Below are 7,671 nucleotides of genomic sequence, written 5' to 3'. Positions count from 1 at the left end.
CTGAGTCCCCTAGGCTAGGGGCCAGATCACTAAGGGCTTTTACTTGGGTCCTTCTGGGATTTAATGAAGACGATACATTAGCAGATCCATCAGCTATGAACACACAACGTTGTTTGAATTATGACACGGGTGCCTTCTTGTGATACAGTAAGAATGTCCAAAGCCATCCCATCTTGGAGGACAGTTCTTCTCATTAGAGACACTTCAGTATTCAGTAGAGACGGGCTTGTCTGACTGTCATTTAAGGCTTGCTGGGTGTATTTAGTAAGGGCTTTTCTGTGTCATTATGTCCCCCAGGCAATGGAGGGGACAAAGACAGCAGCCAAATGAATGTACCAGTGGAAAACAGTGAGGACCACCACCTCAGGCTTTTGCAGGTGAAGCCAAACTTCCCTCCATACATCCTGACCCCACAAGGGCTCACCCATGATCACCCACCCTTCATCTTCCTGTTGTCCCACCAAATTCTGAGTTCAGCCCACTGGCTGCTGGCTGAGAGGCTCTACCTGGAGGATCCACCTGGAGGATCCCTGGGTACACTGCTAGGAGCTGTTGGGGTTTCTGTCCCCTTCCAGAGCTGGGACCAAAATCCTAGGGGCATGCTCTCCTTCCATTTTCTCAGCCACAGTGCCCCACCCATACCTTCCGGAGTCACAGACACAGCTAACTCAAATGGCAGCATCTGGAGACGCCCAGAGCTTTAATCTGCTGCACTGGTACTTTTGTTTTCTCAGAGGCAGCTTGCTGCTCTGCTCCCCAGTCCCACTGTGCCCCTTTTTTTAACTAGGAGGAATAAGGGACAGAAGCACTGTGTCAGGTGAAGAATAAAACTCCAAAATCCCTTAAATGGCACTGGAGAAAAAAGAAGAAGGTACCGTATTTTTCAGACTGTAAGACACACTTCGCCCCCCAAAATTTGGGAGGAAAATGGGGGTGCGTCTTATAGCCCAAATGTAGCTTACCTGGCTCGCTGGGCAGGGAGGAGGGGTGGCTGGCAGTGGAGTGGATTTTTTTTTCCTATTTTCCTCCTCTAAAACCTAGGTGTGTCTTGTGGTCTGGTGCATCTTATAGTCTGAAAAATACGGTAGCTAAGGAGGAGAAAAAGAAGGGGGAGAAGAGGGGAGCAGGAGGATAAGGAAGAGGGGGAGGAGGAGGAGAGGGGAACAGGGAAGGAAGGAGGGGAGAGGAAAGGGAGGGAAAGGAGAGGAAAGGGAGACGGGGGAGGAGGGGGCAGGAGAAGGGGTGGAGGACCACACAACTTCACTGAAACAGTGGTGAGTGGCAGCAACAGGGGTCAGTTGTTCTAGTGATTGGACAAAAGGCACCAGCATTTACCTGGCCACCACTGCTTCGGTTTATAAAGAGGTGCCAACTCTGTCTGGTCCACTTTTCTTAATCTTTGAAGAAGTGATTGCAATGGGAAAAAAACAAACAGAAGAATAAAGATACAAAGATAGTAATGCAGCAAATGAAAGTTAGGAATCCTCTGAATCTCTTCGAAACAAACCCAACCCCATGATGTCAAGAGGGTTGGGACCTCTTATCTCTTCCTCCATGCCTCCTGCCCCCACTAGACCTAAGAAAACAGACTCAAATTCAGTGGCCAATGCCCTTTTTATCAGGCTACCCTATCATCTCCTCCTGGGCCAGCATGGAGTCCCCCATCACCTCCTTCCTTGTTCCCAGGTTCTCCTGGTGATGCTGATGTGATGGAAGGTGTATTTATAGTTTGACTCATGAGTGACATATTGAGCACCCTCTGGGTTTAAAGCAAAGGCAGAGAAGGAAGGTCACAGCACTTCAGTTAAGTATGGATATCTCTCTCCCAGGGAGAGTAGTATTTTATCAAACCTTGGCTGACATAAGCAAATGTTTAATCATTTTCTCTGTAAATAATTGGCTGTTATGTTTAGAATGAATTTATATCTCCTTTCAATTGTGGTCAGTTGGAAATTGTTAAATTACCAATGGATAATTAAGAGTCTAGTCAAGAAGACAGGATCCACAATAGGTAACGCATCAGAGTGAGTTTAATATAGGGAATTGGTTAAACAAGTTCAGAAGACTATAAAACCAAAAAGAGAACAATGAGGGAATGCATAAATAACACCCACAGGAGAAAGCTAGCAGCCTAGCACTGGGGCAACAGAGGGAAGAGGTGGGGCTATGGGACCTAGGAGCTCAGAGAATGGGGCCTGCAGAGATAAGACTCAGACCTCAAGGAGGGGCCATATCTCTACCGCAGTGGGTTCCCCTGGGGGCTGTGGAGAGGCTGATGCTGAGACTACTGCATTCTCTGCCTCTTATCATTGCCTGAGATTCCTAAAACCTTCTACAAATGTTAGGCCAGAAAATGCAGTTAGGTGAGCAGAAGTGAGCAGACAAGGAAAAGCTGGCCACATCTATTTTGCAGCATCAGGCCTCTCCTGGCATAAGGAAAGTGATGATAACTTGGACTATAATTGGAAGCTTTGACTATTCCCTGTCACTGCACCTTGTAATTCTGGAAAGAAGGCTGTGTTTAACAACTCAAAGTCACTGTAATACTTACAAAAATAAATAAAGGAAATTCTTATTCAAATCGAGTTAGGAAGCCCTGAAAGTGTAGCTCTCATGAACATGTGACCTGTTGTGCTTACTTTACAAATTTGGGCAAAAAGAAACTTACTACCCGAGAAGGAGGGGAAGATTTTCTCCTTGCCCAGCAACAGCCCAGCAAATGAGAAACCACCCCACTCAGCTGATGAGAAGCCACTGCCACCCTGAACTCTTATTCTCCCCCAGTAGACTAATTTTTTTAAATAAATTTTACATACATGTTTACTTTTCAAGAGAAGGGAAGGGAAGGAGAACGAAAGAAAGAGAAACATTGATGTGTGAGAGAAACATCAGTTGGTTGCCTCTCACACACACCCCAACTGGGAATCGAACCCCAAACCTAGGCATGTGTCTTGACTGGGAATTGAACTGGCAACCTTTTGCTTTGTATGGTGATGCCCAACCAATTGAGCCACACTGGTCAGAGCTCCAGTGGACTTTTGCTCATAATCACCCCTCCCAACTTTCTCCTTTTCCTCTATAACTCTCCCCTCCTTCATTCTCCAGACTTGCCTGCTTGTCATAGTTCGCATGTCCCAGATAGCAATTCCTCTGCTATTCCCAAATAAACTCATTTTTGCTAGTAAATGACTGGCTATTTTATTTTGAAATTTGACAATCTTTACCCTAAAAGTTATCAGGAAAGTTGTGGACTGCCACACATCTATCCTGGGCAAAGAAGAACTGCTCCACAGAACACAACTGAGGAACAGGGGAGGCAAGAGAGTGATGGTCACATTGCAACCCATGGGCCCTACTTGCTTGGCCTACTAGGTGCAAATATAAAGTGCTTAGCACATAGCAGATACACAATAAATGGCCTGGTTATGGAACCCCAGCACTCTCAACCCTCCCACAATGCTACACTGACTATTACATAGAGTGTCAGAACTCCACCTCAAAAAAGATGCTAAAATCCTCAGGTCCCCGTTGTGCCAGGAGCAGGGCTGTCTGAAAGAGTTCCACAGTTCAGCTCACCACAACCTCACGAGATTGTAACATGACCTGGGCTCAAGGCCTCCAGCACTGGGCTGTTCCCAAGGACTGTCAACAGTGATTAATCCAAATCCGGAATGACTAGCTCTAAGCAGCCTCTGGGTCGTTTCGTGAACAAGGTTGTTGCTTCTCTCTTTGCCTGGTAAAACAGGCCAGGGTCTTGCTGACCCAGGGCTTGTAAATTTTCCCTCCCCAACCCCCACCCCGCAGCAGATAAATGAAGTTCATTCCTTTATCCCTGCCATGGGATGCTGTGGAATTCATCCTGAATCCCAGTGATTAGCAAGTGGGGACCCAGATAGAGACCATCTGCACAGCAGTCCCAAATCAATTCTGGGAAACACAGAACAAAGTGGACTGACATATTCTGGTCTCATTCTTTCTACCCGAATTTATGTATCTCTCCACTCCAAATGCAGGCACTACCCCTACCCGGCCTCCTTTGAATCAGTTCCTTACCTTAATACACACTGTGCCCACCACCACTCACTGAAAGGCAGAACTGTCAGACCCAACATCCATGAAATGTAGTGATTTGTAGTTGTACTGAAGCAAGAAATCTGAATTTCATGCTGTGAGGATGGTGTGTAAGTGTGAATCAATGAGCTGGGGAGGGAGGCTGTGGGGTCGCATTGCAAAGGCTTCACTGGGGAGTGAAACAGCCCTGAGTTTAAATCCTGGCTCTGCCACGGACCAACCTGGGGCAACCTCTGAACTCCTGGCTCTCTTCCTTAAAGGGAGGGGTAATTTGTACCTTGCAGGGTAGCTATAGAGCAGGTAGAAGGGCTCAGTAAACGGTGGCTGACCTTAATATTGTGTTGCTATTCTCACTGATGAGCACACTTGGAGAGTAAGAGTGAGGAAACCGGCCCCTGTGACGGTCCATCAGAGGCAGGTTGCTGGGGCTGCTGAGGGAGGCAGTTTGGAAAGTGCTGGTGGGGGGAGAAAAGCAGATTCTGGGCTGGGGAAGGGCAGGAAAGGGTTCAGCAAGGACTAAGGGTCACCTTGCTGTACTCATCTACAGATGCCTGGGATATTTTTTTTAGAGTTTTGACCCTGTATTGGTATCTTTCTCTCCAGCACTACCCCTGTAAAGCCTTGGTCATTTCAGGATTCACAATAAAATCTTTCCAATGACCTTGCCCCTCACTTTTTGACCTCCTCACACACTCTCATGGCTAGTGGCTTTCAACCTTGTTTGTCCATGACCCAACCATATGTGTGACTCAGTGTACACACACATTATACATAAATACCCAGGTCTACACATACATGAATGAAATAAAGTTTTATAACATGATACTTATCCTTGCTACACGCATTGTGTTCTGCTATTTCCTAGTTTGTTCGACTTCATTTTTATAGATGCACTAGCTGAATTTTGTGATTCACTAAGAAGCTAGGTCTCTCAATTTGAAAAACACTACCCTAGACGTTTTCCACGACATCACTCCAGTTTTAGAGATCAGGAAGCTATGTTAAGCCCTGCATAATGACATTCTTGTCAACAGAGGGCCACGTACAGGTTGATGGTCCCATGCGATTAAACAAAACTGAAAAATTTTTATCACCTAGTGACATCATAGCTGTCATAATGTCGTAGTGCAACACGTTGGTTACTGTAACTTTTTACCTTATAAAATTCAAAAGTGTATATAATTTTAAAGTAAACTAAGTTTAAGTTATCACTGAAGAAAGAAAATTTTAAAAATAAATTTCGTGTAGCCTAAGTATGCAGTGTTTATAAAGTCCACAGTAGTGTACAGTAAAGGCCTGAGCCTTCATTCACCCACCGCTCACTCACTGGCCCACCCAGAGCTACTTCTAATCCTGCGAGCCTCAGTCACAGCGCATGCCCTATACGTACAGGTGTATCATTTTTAAAATCTTTTATACAGTATTTTTTTCTCTACCTTTTCTATATTTAGATATGTTTACATATCCAAATACTACCCGTTGCATTACAATTGCCTACAGTTCAGTGTTCAGTACAGTAACATGCTGTACAGGGTTGTAGCCTAGGAGCAACAGGCTGTACCATACAGCCTGTGTACTAGACCATACAAACTAAGTTGTATAATGCCCTTTAATGATGACCAAATGACAAAATCACAACGCAAGACTGTGTCACACTCTCTAATCTTTTCCTGTCACTTAAACTCATAGCCTTTACTACTCCAAGTTCAACTATTTTCCAGCCCTACCCAGTGCCTCCACTCTTACCACCTTTTCCCTACCTTTCACTCCTCATGATGTCACTTTATCTGATTTACATTGTTCATAATGATAATCTGTTAATTGATTCATTTAATATATATGAGGTCTGTCCAGAAGGTATCCAGCCATGTAATATGAAAAAGAGATATTTATTGAAGATACAAGGAACACTGTACATAGGACAATGATGCCTCAGTCCCCTTCAAAGTAGGCATCTAAGGACTTCATGCAGTCCTCCCAATCGCCATCAGCTGCCTCACTGTATTTTCCTGAATCTCATCAACAGTCTGAAATCTCTCCCCTTTCAAAGGTGACTTTAGTTTTGGGAAAAGCCAGAAGTCACAGGGTGGCAAACCTGGGCTATAAGGGGTCTGAGTCACCTGGGTGATTTGATGTTTCACAAAAAATCTCTTTATGAGACATGATGCATAAGCAGGCACGTTGTCATAATGAAGCTACCAATCACCAGTTGCCCACAGCTGTGGCTTTCTAAATCGTCCGAATAGTTTCCATGGACAAATATTCCAGCTTAATGCAAAATTTGATGCACATTTGTTGCTCTACTTGCTCAGTCATTTTGAAAGCAACAGCCACGACAGCACACATGCTCACTCAACAGCATCTACCACCCCCACTGACTAGTACAGTGAAGTCGTCATTGTTCACATAGGTGCATTCCAGTCCACTCTCCTTGGCTGCCTGGTTACACCAATGTCACACAAAACATTCTGTTTATATTGACAATGGCTGGGCTTTTTCCAGACAGACCTTGTAGTTGCCTAGTTTTCCCATTCTGCGCCAAGCACTGTTCTAGGTGCTGGAGATACAGCAGTGAACAAAACAAAAGACCCTGCCTGTGAAGAGCTGTTTAACGGAGGGAAAACATACAATTAGGAAGTAAACAAGAACAATGAAGCTATTTTGGTACAACAGCCAGTGCAAAGGCCTAAGACAGGTCCCAGGGACCAACAGGTCCCAGGAACAGCACTGAGGCTAGCAAGCCTGGAGCAGAGGGAGCAAGAGGGAGAGGAGGTCAGAAAGAAAGCAAGAAGCCAGATGGTCTCCTAGGCTATTCCAGGGACTTTGGGTTTGACTCTGAATGAGATGGGCTATCATTGCAGGATTTGAGGAGAGGGAGCATCCTGATCTGGTTTATATCTTTAAAAGCCACCTCTGTTTAGAGAATAGATGGTCAGAAAACCAGGGAGGAGGATGCAGGTTAAGATACTATCAGATTAATCCAGGTGAGAAACAATGGTGGCTTGGACCAGAGTAGTGGGAAGGAGGTAGAGAGAAGTGGATAATTTTGAAGGTAAAGATAATAGGATTTGCTGATAGGAGAGCATCAAGGATGACACCAAGGTTGTTGTCCTGAACAGCAGAAACTGGTCCCACTACCTCTCTGTCCTTGTGGTTTTCCCTCTGGCTCAAGCCAAGCAAGCACCCAGTTCCACTTCCTGTTTCTTCCGCCTGGAGAGCTTGTCCCCACATATACACAGGCACATTTCTCACTTACTGCTTTTCAAGTGCCATCTTATCAATGAGGACTTCCCGCCTAGCCCTCTTCATTGCAATCTATCCTCCTTAACATGCTATCTTCCTCGTTATAGTTCCTATGACCCCAATTTGTCTCCCCCAATGAGAATATAAGTTCCTGGAGGAAAGGACATTGTCTATTTTGTCCCAGTGCCTGGCAAGGTGCCCAGAACTAAGGCCACCTCCAAGATGTTCAAGGCCCTGGGCAAATAATCCTTTTCTGGGCTTCTGTCTAGAGAAACAAATTCAGTCACACAAAATCAGTTCATCAGTACCACTCTGGCAACTCAATCTCCATGATTCCACAGTAGCCAGCAGGAGCCA

The sequence above is a fragment of the Desmodus rotundus genome, chromosome 3 (assembly GCF_022682495.2).
Source record: "Desmodus rotundus isolate HL8 chromosome 3, HLdesRot8A.1, whole genome shotgun sequence".
NCBI classification, from domain to species: domain Eukaryota; kingdom Metazoa; phylum Chordata; class Mammalia; order Chiroptera; family Phyllostomidae; genus Desmodus; species Desmodus rotundus.
The sequence above is the reverse complement of the archived record's forward strand: the minus strand, read 5'-3'. Positions refer to the sequence as shown.